A 15,523-nucleotide genomic window follows, 5' to 3' on the forward strand; every position below is an offset into this window, starting at 1 on the left:
GGCCTCCGGGGTGATGAAGTGGCAGCAATGGTGGTACTGCTCCCCACAGGTGGAGCGGTGCCCCGGGACACAGTTGGTGCTTGTGGAAGTCTATGGTGTTGTGTGACTAGCACAGTGCAGGGCCGACAAGCAATGAAAGAAACAGGCACAAACAGTAGTCTCTTTACCTTCTCCTCTTTTACTCGGCAGTAGTTTAGTCCAGGGAGACCGTCACAGATGGTAAAGATGGTCCGGCCGGCCTGGAAGTGCCTGGGGTGATCTTTGGCCAGTTGAGTATGAGGCCTACTCCTTAATCTTTCTTTGCTGTTTAGGACACTGCACTTTGGGTTAGCAATTGCCCTCTTGCTGCTGGGACTTGTTGTTCGTCCCTTCTTCTGTGGGGTAGACTGCGCAGGCCTCTCTGGTGCTTCACTGCTGGAGTCCACACCAGGCCCTTGGGATGCAGCTGTACCCTCAGTTTGCTTCTGGGCCAGGGGCTTGCAGCTCCCCTGCCCTCCGGATTCAGCCACCAGGGATGGATTTTATGCCCTGGCAACCACAGACTCCGATGTCCGAGTCTTCTCTATGCCTCTCTGCACCTCTTGCTTCACTGGGCCAAGCTATTCCAGCTCTAGGCCCCAGTTCCACAAGGCAGCACTACTCTGCGTCTGCACTCTTTCACTCCTGTCTCCGGACTAACCACTACTTCCTCCCTTCAGCCAGACTTAAGGAATGCTCCCTGAAGTTCCAGGTTCAGAGCTCCCCCTGCTGGCCGGAGGGAGAACTGTGTTGGGTGTTAACTTACTGGCCAATAGATCTCCCAATTACCTCCAGGCTCAGCATTAACCCTTTGGGAGGGCAATGCTGTTGTGGCGACCAGGTCCTGGGGCGCCACACTGGCCTGTGCCAGTATACTGAGAACGTACTTTGTGGGCAGAATAAGAGAGCTGCCCTGCGCTCCAGTCCCACAGAAGAGGAGCAGTAGGTTGACCGGCCTCCCTGCAGTGCATGCGTCCCGGTGCTGTGCGAGTCATGCTGCATTCCAGCTTGTATGTTCTACAGTAGCTCTGCAGCAGGTTCAGCAGTTGCTCCCTCTAGTGTTTAATAGCGAAACATATCAAACTTTTTAAAAAAATTTACATTTTGCTCAATTATAAACAAACAATATTTAAACAAAACATTAATACTTTACATTTTTTCAGTTATTGAAAATTTTTTTTTTGGATGACATCTTCCCTTTAAATGCATATAATCCCGTTACTCTAATCCAGGGGTGGGGAACCTTTTTACTGCCGGGGGCCATTTGGAATTTCCTACTAACCTTTGGGGGCCGCACAACATTATCAACCTGAAAAATAACCCTGCTATATTTGGTCAAACGATTAATTAACTCACCCCTACTGTGGTGGCCGGAGCTGCTTCTCTTTGGTGCGATTGTGATGTTCGGTGATATTGATCATCTTGTTTCTCACAGCTGCTTTTCCAGGTTTGTCTCTGTCTGGAGATGCTGGGGGCATACACATCACAGGAGGGGCCAGGGCGCATAAATTACAGGAGACACTGGGAGTACACATCACAGGAGGGGCTGGGGCATATACATCACAGGAGGGGCTGGGGCATATACATCACAGGAGGGCCTGGGGCATATACATCACAGGAGGGGCTGGGGCATATACATCACAGGAGGGGCTGGGGCATATACATCACAGGAGGGGCTGGGGCATATACATCACAGGAGGGGCTGAGGCATATACATCACAGGAGGGGCTGGGGCATATACATCACAGGAGGGGCTGGGGCATATACATCACAGGAGGGGCTGGGGCATATACATCAGTAGGGGGCATGGACAGCCCTGGCGGTGGCACAGACATGACTGGGGACACGCACAGCACTGGGTGGCAGCACGCACTGCACTGGGTGGCAGCACGCACTGCACTGGGTGGCAGCACGCACTGCACTGGGTGGCAGCACGCACTGCACTGGGTGGCAGCACGCACTGCACTGGGTGGCAGCACGCACTGCACTGGGTGGCAGCACTAGGGAGACAGACAGGTCTGGGGGAACATAGACATCAACAGGAGAGCACGAACTGGGGAGCATAGAAAGCAGTGGGAGGGTACAGACAGCAGTAGCGAGTTAAGAGCACTGAGGGGTGGCACACAGCACTGGGGAGCATGGACAGCATAAGGGGGCACAGGCAGCACTCACCGTGGCATGGACAGCACTGGTGGCAGCATGGACAGCATTAGGTGGTGCGGACAGCACTGGTGGGGGGGCATAGACATCACCCAGGGGGTACAGACAGCACTAGGGGGGGCACGGACAGCAGTGAGGGGTTACACCACGCTGAGGGGGTACACAGCACTGGGGTGTACACAGCATTAGGGGGTACACACAGCACTAGGGGGTACACACAGCACCTGGGGGTACACACAGCACCTGGGGGGTACACACTGTACTAGGAGGTACACAGCATGAAGGGGTACACAGCACGAGGGGGTACACACAGCACGAGGGGGTACACACAGCACGAGGGGGTACACACAGCACGAGGGGGTACACACAGCACGAGGGGGTACACACAGCATTAAGGGGTACTCACTGTACTAGGGGGTACTCACTGCACTAGGGGGTACACACTGCACTAGGGGGTACACACTGCACTAGGGGGTACATACAGCACGAGGGGGTACACAGCACGAGGGGGTACACACAGCACGAGGGGGTACACACAGCACGAGGGGGTACACACAGCATTAAGGGGTACTCACTGTACTAGGGGGTACTCACTGCACTAGGGGGTACACACTGCACTAGGGGGTACACACTGCACTAGGGGGTACATACAGCACGAGGGGGTACACAGCACGAGGAGGTACACACAGCATTGGGGGGTACATACAGCACTGGGGGGTACACACTGTACTAGGAGGTACACAGCACGAGGGGGTACACAGCACTAGGGGGTACACAGCACTAGGGGGTACACAGCACTAGGGGGTACACAGCACTAGGGGGTACACAGCACTAGGGGGTACACAGCACGAGGGGGTACACACAGCATTAAGGGGTACACACAGCATTAAGGGGTACACAGCATTAAGGGGTACTCACTGTACTAGGGGGTACACACTGCACTAGGGGGTACACACAGCATTGGGGGGTACATACAGCACGAGGGGGTACACAGCACGAGGGGGTACACACAGCATTGGGGGGTACACACAGCACGAAGGGGTACACAGCACGAGGGGGTACACACAGCATTAAGGGGTACACACAGCATTAAGGGGTACACACATCATTAAGGGGTACTCACTGTACTAGGGGGTACTCACTGTACTAGGGCGCACACACTGTACTAGAGGGTACACACTGTACTAGGGGGTACACACTGCACTAGGGGGTACACACAGCACTGGGGGGTACATACAGCACGAGGGGGTACACAGCACGAGGGGGTACACACAGCATTGGGGGGTACATACAGCATTGGGGGGTACACACAGTACGAGGGGGTACACAGCACTGAGCGGGGGGGGGGGGGGGGCAGCGATGGGTTGAGTACTCGCAGTGAGGGGGAGGGAGAGTCACACACACACAGCAGGTCCGGGAGGCTGGTAGACCTGCTGCAGCTCTTCTGTGTGACTTTATCGCAGCGTGCTGCTTACCCGCCCACCAGAGCACACAGGCCGGGGATAAGCCTAGAATGTATGGGCTGCAGTCAGGTCCTGGAAGTCAGGATCTGGAGAGAGCCCGTACATTCTAGCATCAACCCACAGGGCATAAGGCTGTGAGATTTAAAGGGCCGGGAGCCGGGAAAAGCGCGGCTGCCACCAAAGCACAATGGTCCCCGGGAATGTGCCCGGGGGCCGCATAAAAAGTCGTCACGGGCCGTATACGGCCCGCGGGCCGGAGGTTCCCCACCCCTGCTCTAATCAGACAACACTCACAAAAAGATGCCAAATCTCTAGCCACTTCTATCCTCCCTATTATGAATAGTGGGTACATCGCCCACCCAACTATTGTCATTGCACCATTAAACTGCAAGAAAAGGGCCCCTATAAGGAGTCCCTGTTAACCAGTAAAAATAGACAATTCCCGATGTCTACACAGATTTAATGGGTGTCCCTAGAGGAGTCCCTGACGAACTGAAAGCCAGAAACCATGTGGCAACCGGTTTTGAATCCTCCCCATAATAACGGTAAACAAAAATGCTTTGTAAATTACACCAGACACGCGAGAAGGAAATGTTGAACAACTAGGACCCACTTCAGGTTTTGCCTTTCAAAATAGGACGCTTGTCAAGTTAGGAATACTTGTCTAAATTTCTGTTGTATTGGCCTTTACTATGTGCTGTGTAGCTCCATGAAGATGGTGTCCAAGCTTGTGGACCAGACAATGACCATGCAAGCTGCCTTTGATGATGTCCCACCACCACCGCCTGAGGAATATGAGGCTGAGTGCAGCTAATCCTGATTAATGAGGACTAATGACAGGACTACCACCACCTCCATTCCCCCCGAATAACGTGTGCCAGCGTGGAACATAGCCATGAGGACGGTCAGGAGCATACGGACAGGATCTGGCTTCCTATGCATGGTCTGTTGGGTGAGGAGGTTCATCCATAAGAGAAGGGTTATCTCGTAGGCAATTGAGGTAACCATCGGCATTAGGACAGATCGATAGACTCTACGGCAGTAGGGAAATATTTTTGACTATCTCCAAAGGGGGGAATGTTATGGTCAGGATTCAGTATCATATGAGGATATCCAAAATAGCAGGACTCAAAATGGCGTAAGAACTGTACCTAGATACGGGACTTTCTGGTCATCAGTGATTCATGATGACTTGGCTTATTATAAAATGATGAAACACAGACCTCTATATCTCAGAATAAGCTCTTTTCCCAGATTACCCAATAGGAGACGTGTTACGTGTTCTTGGTTCCTTTCTAATAATAATAATAAATAAAAAATAATAATTTGTACTTATATAGCGCCAACATATTCCGCAGCGCTTTACAATTCATAGGGTCAATATGAGAAAATTCAGATCCCAGGAGGAGTGAGGGCCCTGCTCGTAACAACAGTCTATGAGGAAATAGGGGGGCACAAAAGGTGAATGGGGGGGAGAAAAGCTTGTCATATATGGCCCAGCCATCGATTTAATAGGGGATTCACACCCAGCTGCATGAACCCGTCATCGGCCAGAATTTATACAGGTACAGAGTGTAAAAAATACATGAAGAGGAAGGAACCAGAAGATCCAGGGGGCGAGAACGGGAAGGAAATGTTATGAAGGGCAGAATGGGACTAGATTAGATCAGGGCAGTGAGGTGATAGGCCGGTCTAAAGAAATGCGTTTTTAGGGCCCGCTTAAAGGTGTGGATGTTTAATCGGATTTCTCTTGGTAGTGAGTTCCAGAGCATAGGCGCAGCTCAAGAGAAATCTTGAAGACGGGAGTGGGAGGTTCGAATTGTTGAGGATGTCAGTCTTAGGTCATTAGCAGAGCGGAGGGCACGGGTGGTGTGATAGACAGATGAGGGAGGAGATGTAGGGGGGTGCAGCACTGTGGAGAGGAGGGGTGGGGTGATAGACAGAGATGAGGGAGGAGATGTACGGCGGTGCAGAACTGTGGAGAAGACGGGTGTGGTGATAGAGATGAGGGAGATGTAGGGTGGTGCAGAACTGTGGAGAGCTTTGTGAGTGAGAGTGATAAGTTTATATTGGACTCTGTAGCGGATGGGCAACCAGTGCAATGACTGGCACAGAGCAGAGGCATCAGTGAAGCGGTTGCAGAGGAAAATGATCCTGGCTGCGGCATTCAGAATGGATTGGAGAGGGGAGAGTTTAGTAACAGGGAGACCAATTAGTAAAGAATTACCATAATGCAGGCGAGAATGAATGAGAGCGACAGTGAGAGTTTCTGCAGAGTCAACGGTAAGAAAAGGTCGAATTCTTGAGATGTTTTTGAGGTGGAGGTGACATGAACGAATGTGGGGAGTGAAGGAGAGATCGGAGTCACATATAACCCCAACTGCAAAACGATTATTCCTGGCTCACCGCGTAATATATTAGGTGCTCAGAAAAAAACAGCAAGTCTAATAGAAAATAATTCCGGCACACTTGGAGAATATATGAAGAAGAGAAAATCTTGAAATGCTTAAATGGTTTTATTTTGTGCATAGATCAAAAAAGTGATGATAATTCATCCGTCCGACGTTTCGACCATTTGAAGGCCTTTATCAAGGACAAATTTATCTAATATAACAAGAACATACGCACCATTAGTGCATGAAAAATGTACAAATCAGCATGATTATGGCGTTCATTGTAACAACAATCTCTGATGACATCATGATAGCACATAACCAAACAAAGACATACATATGCTTATACAATCCATGTGTTGAAAATAGTAAAATAAAAAATAAAAACCTAACAAAGGAACAACGCTCATGAAGAATACACTTGTTATTTGACCAATGAGGGCAGTAATGACCCACCTATGTGAACAACTGTATGGTATATGTTCAAGACTATGAAGACATCATAATGCAGTCAAAGAAATGGGCAAAGATGTGATCCTATGTAGGAGACAAAAACAAATGAATATCGTATACATGACATACAATCATGCAAATCAGAAGAGTTTCATTCTTCCACAATAACTATCTACAGGTGTGTCTTTCCCCACTTATACCTTATGCACTGAAGTAAATTGATGACCAGTAGTGGTGACCTTTTTCGGAGGGAATGGGATATAGACAATTCTAAATGCAAGTGGATATAAATATGCGCATTAGAATGATACATGGATTATTTAAACCATATAATTAAAGTGAGATAATGCATCCTGAAGGAAAGTAATCTACCTGGAAAAACTGTTTCGCTGTCAAAGGTAGATACCTGAGAGCATAGGGGAAAGTCTCGTGTTTCCTTCACTGATGGTTTCTCAGTTGCCTCAGAAGAAGAGGAATATTCTGAGCAAGAGAGTCACATATACTTGCATTACCGCATAAAGTAGGGAGAAGACACATGTACAATGACTTCTGTGTATTATACAACAAATGGTGAGAAGGCAAAAACTACCTGAAAAATGCAGAGATAGTATACTGATACTTGCACTGAGGAATTCACAGTGGCCTCAGGGTAACATCAGTGCTATGGACAAAATGTATGAACATCAGGAGTTACAAGAGGGATAGGAAAACCAGTATAAGGTACATGTGGTAGGATCAAAGATGTATCAATATTACCTTAATATTGTTCCAACAAGGTGAACGTGTATGGAATCATATAATGAAAAGGACTCCTTGTGGGGTTCTCAAAGAGACCCTATGGAAAATGTATGAATTTAAGTATAAAATAGTATGTGTGAAGTAAATAATGGGCTGATATAGACACATACCTGAGGTATTGGAAGTATTAGAGACAGGGTAAGGCTAGTGAGCCATATATGGTGTCACGTATCTAGATGAGATATGGAGAATACATAAATAAGCTGTTCCATCAGGCTATGGCTCAAAGAGGTAAATACACATACCTTGCGTTGGTGATATAGGGTATGGGCCCCAGGGAGACGTGCACTGTGCGGTGGTGGTGTGTCCTTATGTAGTGGGAGCAGTGCAGCGTCCACCATCCTGCTTCCTGGATGGTGGAACGCAGTGTGAGTCGGTGGAGCGCACGCCGCGCATGCGCAGTGCGGCGTGCCGCACCGCGCATGCGCCCGGAGCGCAGCACCAGCCCAATGGGAGGAAGTGTGTCAGAGGAGTGTATGGAAACCAGGGATTGGCCCGTGAATCGCACCGAGAGCGCGCACAGCGCCACCTAGTGGCCCAGCACGCGCGCCCAGCATGGAACACAGGCCAATAGTGGGTGACAGGGAGGTAAACATGACAAGAGGCTGTGCCCAGCACGCACACAGCGCCCCTTAATTGGCACCGCGCGCCAGCAGGGCACAAGACACCAAACAGAGGAAACAAACATGCGATGTGTAACAATAAGTGAATGTGTGGGATCCTAAAATAAAGGATAACGGTGTGCTGGCCTGTGGATAGCGCATGGCAAGTGCGCTGTGTTAGACCTTTTACACTAACGCATGAGCCAGGTACAGAGCACATGTCAGTAAGGACGTACCTATGGACTACATTATAGAGAGTGCACAACAACAGTGAAGCATGGTGATGGTCCCTTATAGATGACCGTGGCTGTGGTGACCCAGGATTGGTGCAAGGACGGTGAAGGGATCAAGTAGGAGGTGGAGCCTGGAACAAAGAAAAAATAATTAGAAAAAGATACATGTCACTATGTGTAGTAGAATAATATTCTCACTTATCCTTATACTGGGTTTTTGACAATCATATTGTAAATGACCATTCAGAGGCTGAAAAGCAACAAAAGTCGACCGAACTCAATTAATAAAGTAAATATATAGAATAACATAAAAACGAAACCTATCGGATACTGTACTAAATTAAATGCACATGTCGTGTTCCCTATTAAGACCTCTTGGTTCCAGCGTATTCAGGGTAAATATCCAATAAGATTCCCTCTCCTTCAGGGTACGTACTCTATTACCACCCCTTCTAGGTATGGGTACCTGTTCCAGCACCTGGTACTTCAATTGCGCAATTGTGTGACCATATGTGATAAAATGGTACGGGATAGGGAGCATCATCTGTTTGCACCTTATAGTGGATTTGTGTTTACTAATCCGGTCTCGGACATGTTGGGTGGTCTCCCCAACATATCCGAGACCGCATGGACACTTAATAAGGTAAACTACAAAGGAGGACTCACATGTAAAGAACCCCTGTATGGAAAAAATTCGTCCTGACAGGGGATGAGTAAAGGTGTCACCCCTGGTGAGATTGTTGCACTGTATACAGTGGTGACATGGAAAATTGCCTTTTTTGGGAGTACCGAGAAAAGTTTGCCTCGGTACAGTCTTACTGGAACCTATGTCAGCCCTTACGAAACTATCCCGGAGATTACGAGGCCTCTTGTTGCAAAATAAAGGGGGTACACTAAATTCGCTTACTTCTGGATAAGCCTTATTCAGAAGCGGCCAATGTTTGCAGACTATGCTCTTAATAAGAGGAGAGAAAGGATGGTAAGTGTTTATACAAGGAATACGTGGGATGTTCTTCCCAGTAGTGGGTCTTTGAGAAGATCTCCTATTGGCAATGTCAATAGGATATCCCCTCTGGAGAAACTTCATACTCATTTCTGAGGATCTTAAATCACGTTGTGCTGGGTCTGATACAATACGCGCCACACGCTGATGTTGGGAAATGGGAAGACTTTGTTTAGTGTGACGGGGATGGCAACTTGTAAAATGCAAAAGACTGTTACGGTCGGTCGGTTTCACATACAAATCAGTGCTAAGGATTCCGTCGGACGATGTCACCATGGTATCCAAGAAATTAATATTATGGCTATCAAATTGAATGGAAAAGGTGAGACCTTGTGTGAAAGAATTAATCTCAGTGTGAAACTGTGATAGAGAAGCGACATCACCCCGCCAAATGAGGAAGATGTCGTCAATATACCTTTTCCATGTAATTACATGTTCCAACCATAGTGGATGATTGTATATGTGTAATTCTTCAAAATGTGCCATAAAAATATTAGCATACGGGGGTGCCAAATTTGAACCCATCGCGGTCCCCCGTTTCTGCAAATAAAACTGGTCTTGGAACAGAAAGAAATTATTTTCTAGAACTAGTTGAAGAAGATCAATACAGAATTGGTTTTGTGACGAAGAGTGAGTACTATGTCTATTCAAGAACCATTTTACCGCCTGTATGCCATCAAGATGTTGAATGCTAGTATAAAGACTGTTGACATCAAAGGATACCAGAAGGCACTCAGGAGGTAACGACCCAACAGATTGTAATTGTGTCAAGAAGTCAGAAGTATCCTTTAGGTACGACTTGATGTTGGGTATAAGAGGAGTAAGGATTCTCTCAACCGTGATGGCAAGGGGCGATAAAACGGACTCTGTTGAGGCGACAATCGGGCGACCGGGAGGATGGCTCATGTTTTTATGAACCTTGGGTAAGGTATAAAACACCGGTGTGATGGGGTGGGCTTTAATGAGAAAATCGGCTAGTTTCTGGTCTATGGTATTATTGGCCAAGTAGGTATGGATAATGTGTTTAATGAGTCCCTGTATATGGGATGTTGGATCTCGTGAAATAGGTACATAAGTGTTTGTATCACCTAATTGGCTCAAAATCTCATCAATGTAATATTTCTTGTTAAGTACCACAATGGCCCCACCCTTATCGGCCGGTTTGATAACGATATTGGGGTTATTTTTTAAATCCCGTATTGCACGACTTTCCTCTATAGTGACATTACGTTTAATCCTGAATTGACCCTCATCCACTGTCCTTAATGTGTGATTAATATCCCTAGAGACCAAAGCAACATACGTCTCGATGGGGTGATACGTCTTGGGAGGGTTGAACGAACTCGGGACTCTAAGGTCCAATTGTTTCAACCGAAACATGGTATCGGATTCAGTCGGAGTATTGACAACCGTTGTGGCTTTATCAGTGCAAAAATGGGCTTTTAATCTCAAGGTCCTAAAAAAACCTCCTCATCTCCTGGTCTAAACCAAATGTGTTGAGAGGTGGAGTGGGACAGAATGATAACCCTTTTTGTAGTACCTGAGATTCAATTACAGACAAGTTGTACGAAGAAATATTATACACTAAATTGGTACCTGTGATCTGGTTTGTATGTGATATGTTGATGGCGCCACCGCGGCCCCTCTTACTCCTCCTCGTTTTCCTCTTTGGTTTGGTCGCTGTACTAAAAAACGAGACTGTCGTGAAGTGTATTGTTCTGTGTCCGATCCGGATGATGTTGAATACCGGTGATACTGTGCTGGTCTCCTAGGAATGTCTTCCACAAATTGCCAACGATAGACCCGATTTTTGACGTAATCTTCTTGATCTCTTAAAAACTTTGACCTTTTCCGTTCTTGAAGAGTCTTACTAAATTCAGCTATAGTGGCTTTGGTTTTGGAGTGAATCCTCTCCCACTCTGCAGTGGGAATTGTGTTCTGAAGTTGCTGTTCAATCGAACTGATGTTGTGTCCCAGGTCCTCAATTTCTTTTTGCAAGAATTCAATCGTCAAGATTATAATGTCCATTGAACACTTGTTAACTATACTCTCGAATTTTGAACAATATTCGGGTTTATCTGAAAAAAGGGTTGGTTTCAGTGATACTCGTAAGCCTCTTGGAATGCGTTGCACTCTATGATACTCCGCTAGAGTGGCACAATGCAATTCCAGCGCAGTGTGCCTTCTTAATTCTTTTTCATAGTCCCTAGAACGTACTTCTTCATTGGGTACTGATAAAAATGTATTGGGTATAGTTACCCTAGACAATATATTACTGACCTCATCAGCATCATATGAGAAGGTAGTAAATGACATGTGGAAAAGTAGGTAGAAAATTTGCTGGCGCTCAGGTAAAAAACACAATCACTGCAAAACGATTATTCCTGGCTCACCGCGTAATATATTAGGTGCTCAGAAAAAAACAGCAAGTCTAATAGAAAATAATTCCGGCACACTTGGAGAATATATGAAGAAGAGAAAATCTTGAAATGCTTAAATGGTTTTATTTTGTGCATAGATCAAAAAAGTGATGATAATTCATCCGTCCGACGTTTCGACCATTTGAAGGCCTTTATCAAGGACAAATTTATCTAATATAACAAGAACATACGCACCATTAGTGCATGAAAAATGTACAAATCAGCATAGCATGATTATGGCGTTCATTGTAACAACAATCTCTGATGACATCATGATAGCACATAACCAAACAAAGACATACATATGCTTATACAATCCATGTGTTGAAAAAAGTTAAATAAAAAATAAAAACCTAACAAAGGAACAACGCTCATGAAGAATACACTTGTTATTTGACCAATGAGGGCAGTAATGACCCACCTATATGAACAACTGTATGGTATATGTTCAAGACTATGAAGACATCATAATGCAGTCAAAGAAATGGGCAAAGATGTGATCCTATGTAGGAGACAAAAACAAATGAATATCGTATACATGACATACAATCATGCAAATCAGAAGAGTTTCATTCTTCCACAATAACTATCTACAAGTGTGTCTTTCCCCACTTATACCTTATGCACTGAAGTAAATTGATGACCAGTAGTAGTGACCTTTTTCGGAGGGAATGGGATATAGACAATTCTAAATGCAAGTGGATATAAATATGCGCATTAGAATGATACATGGATTATTTAAACCATATAATTAAAGTGAAATAATGCATCCTGAAGGAAAGTAATCTACCTGGAAAAACTGTTTCGCTGTCAAAGGTAGATACCTGAGAGCAGGGCCGTATTTGCCATTAGGCACTTGAGGGCACGTGCCTAGGGCGGCGCCTTCCAGGGGGGCGGCGCCCAAACCAAAATTTAAAAAAAAAAAAAAATTTTTTTTTTTTAAATCTTCCTCCCTCCCTCTTCCAAACTCTTTATTAAATCCGGGGCCTTTTTGGAGGAGGGAGGGAGCGCACAGTCATTTATAGTCGCTTCTATAACACGCGACTATAAATGACACTGTGAGCGTGCCGGCACTTACTTCCGGGGTCAGAGGAGCTGTAATCAGCTCCCCGCCCCGACGTGCTGCCGTGCGCTCACTGTGCAGAGGTCACAGGAGCGTGAGGCCGCGCAGAGGAGGACGGGAGCCGCCGCCGCCGGAGATGAAGCCGCCGCCGGAGATGGAGCCGCCGCCAGAGATGGAGCCGCCGCCGGAGATGGAGCCGCCGAGCAAGATGTCAGATGCCGCCACCGCCACCGCCACCGCCACCGTGGAGAACGGGAGATACAGCCTGGAGCAGGTAAGCGCTTTACAGCCGAAGACAGCGCCGAACAAGCAACCCGGGGGGGGGGCGCAACATGGAGGATGGGGGGATGGAACATGATATGGGGGCGCAACATGGAGGATGGGGGGGATGGAACATGATATGGGGGCGCAACATGGAGGATGGGGGGGATGGAACATGATATGGGGGCGCAACATGGAGGATGGGGGGATGGAACATGATATGGGGGCGCAACATGGAGGATGGGGGGGATGGAACATGATATGGGGGCGCAACATGGAGGATGGGGGGGATGGAACATGATATGGGGGCGCAACATGGAGGATGGGGGGATGGAACATGATATGGGGGCGCAACATGGAGGATGGGGGGGATGGAACATGATATGGGGGCGCAACATGGAGGATGGGGGGGGATGGAACATGATATGGGGGCGCAATATGGAGGATGGGGGGATGGAACATGATATGGGGGCGCAACATGGAGGATGGGGGGATGGAACATGATATGGGGGCGCAACATGGAGGATGGGGGGGATGGAACATGATATGGGGGCGCAACATGGAGGATGAGGGGATGGAACATGATAAGGGGGCGCAACATGGAGGATGGGATGCAGCATGATGTGGGGGTGCAACATGGAGGATGGGGGGGATGCAGCATGATGTGGGGGTGCAACATGGAGGATGGGGGGGGATGGAACATGATATGGGGGCGCAACATGGAGGATGGGGGGGATGGAACATGATATGGGGGCGCAACATGGAGGATGGGGGGGATGGAACATGATATGGGGGCGCAACATGGAGGATGGGGGATGGAACATGATATGGGGGCGCAACATGAAGGATGGGGGGATGGAATATGATATGGGGGCGCAACATGGAGGATGGGGGATGGAACATGATATGGGGGCGCAACATGGAGGATGGGGGGATGGAACATGATATGGGGGCGCAACATGAAGGATGGGGGGATGGAACATGATATGGGGGCGCAACATGGAGGATGGGGGGATGGAACATGATATGGGGGCGCAACATGGAGGATGGGGGGATGGAACATGATATGGGGGCGCAACATGGAGGATGGGGGGATGGAACATGATATGGGGGCGCAACATGGAGGATGGGGGGATGGAACATGATATGGGGGCGCAACATGGAGGATGGGGGGGGATGCAGCATGATATGGGGGTGCAACATGGAGGATGGGGGGGGATGCAGCATGATGTGGGGGCGCAACATGGAGGATGGGGGGGATGAAGCATGATGTGGGGGCGCAACATGGAGGATGTGGGGGCGCAGCATGGAGGATGGGGGGGATGAAGCATGATGTGGGGGCGCAACATGGAGGATGAAGCATGATGTGGGGCGCAACATGGAGGATGGGGGGGATGAAGCATGATGTGGGGGCGCAGCATGGAGGATGGGGGGGATGAAGCATGATGTGGGGTCGCAGCATGGAGGATGGGGGCGATGAAGCATGATGTGGGGGCGCAGCATGGAGGATGGGGGGGATGAAGCATGATGTGGGGGCGCAACATGGAGGATGGGGGGGATGAAGCATGATGTGGGGGCGCAACATGGAGGATGTGGGGGCGCAACATGGGGATGGAGCATGATGTGGGGGTGCAGCATGGGGGATGGAGCAGAATGGGAAAATGAGGGAGGGTGGTGGACAGTATAGCAAATGGGAGTTACAGTATGGAGAATGAGAGGCATGGTATGGAATATGGGGTAGCATGGGGGGGGGGCATGGTATGGAGAATGAGAGGCATGGTATGGAGAATGGGGTAGCACGGGGGGGGGCATGGTATGGAGAATGGGGTAGCACGGGGGGAGGCATGGTATGGAGAATGGGAAAGCATGGGGGGTACTCTGTATGGAAGGGGAACCATGGTGGGCTTGGTATGGAGGGGGCTTGATATGGAGAAGGGGCAGCATGGGGAGCGCTCAGTTAGGAGCCTGGAAGGGCTGGGTATACAGAATGCGAAGCATAAGGCTCATTATAGAGTGGGGACAGCATGAGGGGGGCAGTGAAGTGGGGGATGCATGGAGAGGTGGGGACAGTGGAGGTCATAGTTCATAAGTGAGGAAGGTCTGGAGGGTATAATTCAGTGGGGAGGGCAGTGGGGTTTCATGTGAGGGGGCAGTGTAGTGGGAATGTTACAGGAGAGAATGTGGGGGCTGTATACTGTAAGTGACACGGTGTGGAGGGTATAATTCAGTGGTGAGGACAGTGGGGGTTTCATGTGAGGGGGCAGTGTAGTGGGAATGTTCTAGGAGAGAATGTGGAGGCTGTATACTATAAGTGACATGGTGTGGAGGGTATAATTCAGTGGGGAGGACAGTGGGGGTTTCATGTGAGGGGGCAGTGTAGTGGGAATGTTACAGGAGAGAATGTGGAGGCTGTATACTGTAAGTGACACGGTGTGGAGGGTATAATTCAGTGGTGAGGACAGTGGGGTTTCATGTGAGGGGGCAGTGTAGTGGAAATGTTACAGGAGAGAATGTGGAGGCTGTATACTATAAGTGACATGGTGTGGAGGGTATAATTCAGTGGGGAGGACAGTGGGGTTTCATGTGAGGGGGCAGTGTAGTGGGAATGTTATAGGAGAGAATGTGGAGGCTGTATACTATAAGTGACACGGTGTGG

At 48.5% G+C, this 15,523-nt stretch overlaps 1 pseudogene; it reads left to right on the forward strand.

Moving 5' to 3' along the window:
- LOC142292435 (uncharacterized) overlaps nucleotides 1-4,455 on the forward strand; it is a 108,851-nt pseudogene extending 104,396 nt beyond the window's left edge.
- The last annotated feature ends 11,068 nt before the right edge of the window (nucleotides 4,456-15,523 follow it).

This window comes from Anomaloglossus baeobatrachus, chromosome 2, assembly GCF_048569485.1.
Source record: "Anomaloglossus baeobatrachus isolate aAnoBae1 chromosome 2, aAnoBae1.hap1, whole genome shotgun sequence".
Taxonomy (NCBI): domain Eukaryota; kingdom Metazoa; phylum Chordata; class Amphibia; order Anura; family Aromobatidae; genus Anomaloglossus; species Anomaloglossus baeobatrachus.